This window comes from Chrysochloris asiatica, unplaced genomic scaffold, assembly GCF_000296735.1.
Source record: "Chrysochloris asiatica unplaced genomic scaffold, ChrAsi1.0 scaffold00003, whole genome shotgun sequence".
NCBI classification, from domain to species: Eukaryota; Metazoa; Chordata; class Mammalia; order Afrosoricida; family Chrysochloridae; genus Chrysochloris; species Chrysochloris asiatica.
This window is the reverse complement of record NW_006408521.1, coordinates 4,008,690-4,013,458: the sequence shown is the minus strand read 5'-3', so window position 1 is coordinate 4,013,458 and position 4,769 is coordinate 4,008,690.

Sequence of the window (4,769 nt, the reverse complement as noted above, 5' to 3'; positions counted from 1 at the left end):
GAGGGCCAGAGAAAAGGAGGAAGACCCCCAGCAAGATGGATTGGCAAAGTGGCAGTATCAATGGCCTCAAGCGTGGCAACGATAGTGAGGTTGGCCCATGATTGGGCAGTGTTTCATTCTGCTGTGCATAAGGTCACTATGAGTCAGTACTGACTTGATGGCACCTAACAACAACCTAGAAAAGACTTTGCTGAAAAGTGTATGTGGAAGACAATAATTCAAACTCACTGCCATGAGATGATGCTGACTCACAGTGACACTATACAGGGTTTCTGAGACTGGATATCTTTACAGAAACAGATTCTAAATTAAATTCTTCTATAATAAGAAAAAAACAAATATCAATCAATCAACAAAAATATTAAATACATTGTTTAAAGATAGGAAGACATATCCATTCAATCACCAAAAGAACTGAAAAGAATTGCCTTTGGGGAAAGAAAATGGTAGAGAAAGAAAATGTATTGGAACTCTATTGAGAAAATGTATAAAATCACAGAAATTTGTGATTATATGCATGTATAACGCTGATTAAAAATTTTAAATATGGAAAAAACACCAGACTGATAATACACTAATGAATGTGTATGTGTGATTTATGAACATCTCAAATCATGTACAAATATCAATTCATTCTACGAATATTTTAAATTCAATTGTGATAAAACTGTCCTGCATGAGGATGTATCATTTCCTCATTCTAATTGTAACTTTAGAACATAATAAAAAAAAACTACTCTTCTGTAAAAGGAAAAAGACTGTGAAAGCTATGGAAACATAAGTAAAATAGGATGCTTATTACTTGAAAAAATATAACAATTCAGTGACAGCAATTTTTACCAACAGAGATGACAACGAAATGTAAGGTAAACACAGTTACATAATAGGCCACTTATAAAATATTGAAAAGGATATGTCTCATAGGAAAATGTTATCAAAATCTGTCTTCTCTCTATCCCAGTTTGCATGATTATGGCTGACACGGAGAGAAGTTACATACTGAAGTTGTGTCCTGCAATTTTTTTTTATAAAACTAAGTATTGAAAGCAAAACTAATAGCAGCATTATTATTCAACATCAAGGAACTTGTGAAGGTTTTCAGAGGTTATCTGAAACATTTCTAGGTGACGTCTTCATGGAAACTTCATTTAGAAGACTGGTAGAGAAACGTACATAAATGATAGCTTATAAATGTGAATTGTAATTTCAGTTTTAAATGTAAAAAGTATCATATACTCATAAAATTAATAAAATACTAATTTTGCTTAAATTACTAAAATGACAATGATTATTCTGAAAATATATACCCTGATTCTGATTTCTAAATAGGATTATCATTCACTCCCTTCCCCATTAAAAAAATAACAGTAATAACTCTAACAATATTTACTTTATAACTAAATAATAAAAAGAAAGACCACTAAAGAAACTAGGACTATAAAGGTGAAATTCTCCTTAAACACATAATCTAAAAAGTGCTCTTTTCTAAACTGAATTATGAATGCTGAAGCAGTGTACAGTAAAACATTTATTAGGCCAAGGTGATTGATACTACACTCATAAACTGCTCTCCATACAAAGCACTCTGCCCAGGGAAACTGCTAAATAAAATGGATTGTAAACACGGATTCCATACAGACAAATCAAACAAGAGACTTGAAAGGAAATGACAAAATAATAGATTGAAAACATCATGAAAATTAATTAACTGAAGGCCTTTATCTTTTATTTATACTTGTGAACAGATGAGGGAGATTTGATATCAATAGATTTTTGTTTTTCAAATGAGGGATGCTCATAGAAAACTAATAATAACTATTAGGCTTTTAGAAAAAAAAAATTTTTTTATCTCACACAAGAAGGATGAACTAAGGAAATTTAAACACACATTAAAGGTACTGAAGAATTTTGTGAATTTGCCAAGCCGCAAAATTTACCTTATATTTCACCTTGAAGTATTATTAATGTTCATTCTTAATCAATGAGAGCAGTAACTCTAAAAGAGATTGTAAATACTGGATTACAAATTTATTCCTTTTCAGAAGCAACAGACTAAGAAAGAGTTTAAACTAATATTTGCTTTGCAATTTGAAAAGACCTCTTGTATTTTATTTTTTAAGTTCAAAAATAGGACAAACTTTAGAGAGTATTAACTACAGTTTGGACAATAACTGACCAAAAAAAAAACCAACAAAAAAAAACCCCAAAAAGACAACAAAAGAAAACCTGAATCCATTAGCTGACATATTAACATTTACCCCAAAATGCATCTACTGTCTGAAGGCAAAACAAAGATAAAAGTTTCATGAGTCTCTTTTATAAGAATTTACCCTTAGTTTTCAGAAAACACACACACATGCTCGAAGTATTTTGAGGGAAGAACACTTGATTATTGATACAGATAAAATTCACAGTGGCAAAAATATTAATGATTGTATAAGCCTTTCCTGAAGAGTGGAAAATGTTTTCGATTTGCTTTTCAAGTTTAGAAAGAGCAAGCTGAGAATTGTTCATTCAGAATGTAAGAGGCTGGTAGGTTTGAACCACCAACCTTGTAGTTAGCAGTTCAGTGTTGATCCTACAGTACCACACCAGGACAAACTCTTAGGAATCTAAAAATCATGTATATTGAAAGTTGACAAGATACTGCTATATGTTAACTGAGACATACAGCAGTCCCAATACAGCTGTGTACCTTGTTCAATAGCTTTTCATCCAAATTCTGTTTCTTGGGAAACTAAGGCTCTAAAGTTTTTAACAAGCGATAAAGAAAGAAATTCTAACCCTCAGCTCAGTACAGTTTATAACTCTGCTTTCTGTCATTTGACACACCAACATCATACTGTATTTTAGATCTTTTTCTTGTGTATGTTGCCTTCATTCTCTTTGGTATCTTATCTGGCATTTAAAATTCCCAGCTGCAGACCAGTTTTCAGGAGAAAGCTGAACCTCATGTGTCTGAATTTCCCATTTATATTTTTGTCGTAGGGAGGACAGGTAAAGACACTATTAATCATGTTCATGAAAATGGATTTTTTTCTAGAAGACAATTAAAATCATTTCATTTACATGAAGACTTAGTTTAGTTGCTGAAATATGAATATGAATAGAAGAATGATTTATCAATGATGATGAATGCCCCTTTATACAGAATGGTGAAATGCTATTATAAAACTGTCTTGCATTTAAAATCTGGCAATAACCCAAAAACTTAAAAAAAAAAAAAAAAAAGATTGAATACACTATCATTATTAGTGAAATGATCACTGCCAGTAGTGTAATGTAGACACACTGTTGGATTTCGTCTCTTCTGGTGTGAGGCTTTAGGATAAGCACTTGAACACTAAGTCAGCTTGAACTGCAAGGTCAGTGGTTCAAACTCACTAGACTCTCCACTGAATCCTTTTACAGGGTTGCTATGAGTTAAAATTTCACAATAATATAGATGACACAACCATCTTTCTTTATTGTAATTCTTTATTGTAATGCTTTTCCTCACAGATGAAAATATGAGCTGTTCTTTTACAATTCCAGGCCATTTATACTGCTTAGGAAAATATGGTGGCAGAAGGGTTGAAGTGAAGCCCTTGACTGCTGACTGAATAGTTAGGTTAAACCTACCAATTGTTTTGCAGAATGATATGTCAGTCAGCTTCTATAAAGATGTATAGCCTTAGAAACCTTAGGGCGGTTCACAGAACTAACTCACAAGACTGGGTTTGGTTTTGGGTTATATTGTCTAACACCTTATGATGATCTTTTACTGATATTTGCTTTTTCATATATTGATGCTGTTCATCTCCAAAATAAAGCTATCTTCAAGTTTACAGATTTGGACATTTTTATGCTTTCTAATTACATTCTATCACCTAGAAAGGTGGCTTGCATATCATAGGTGTTGATGTACTTGTTTGGCAGTTTTGAGTATAATAAACTTTATGAGTCTACAACAAAACTTTTTTTCTATACTAAATGTTATTTCTGGATTAAATATTCCGAAGTGCATTATTATTTTATATTATGTATTTTATGAAATTGTAAAATTTTATAATAGATACAAATTTCTTGCCCAGAGTGTAGACTTTATCTGTAATTGGAAAAACCATGAGGAGACCATGTCTGAGTTCCTCTGACTTCACAAGGATGAAAGACAATCAAACTCAAAATTAGCTCAAGACCGATTCCCAAGAAGGGAAGCTCAAAACTAAATCCTCTCTATAACCTTCTTTATCCTGTTCTGACACCAACCATCCATACGCTTCACAACTGGTTTCAATAATACACTGAAATGGCCACAAAGCACTCAACGCAATACTCACAGTAATGAGGCCTATCTAAGAGAAGTGATCAGGGTACAATTTAGGATCACAAAAACTCAGGGTGCAGCAGTTTTCCATTCAGGAATCTCTCTTGTCTGCCATAATGCAGACTGGCCTCACTCTTGTCTTCTTCCTCTCAGTCCTGTGACTCCTTGGCCTCTGCCTCAGTCCATGGCCTAGAGCCCACAGCTGCTCTGTTTCTCCCTACCATTGCCTCTGCCCGACATGGCAGTTTTTGAATGTTCCTGCTCCACCTTCTCAATGCTCCTCCTTCTCAATGGTCCTGGGATCGTCTGTTCCTGCTTCTGAGATGGTTCCTTTTTAACCTAGCTGGATGGCAAAACGAACCAAATCCAAGCCTTAGAGTCCTGTATCCCTTATTTGCATGGTCTTAACAACTCACTTGATGGGAATTAAGACATTTGAGAGAAAAGCCATAACCAGGACATT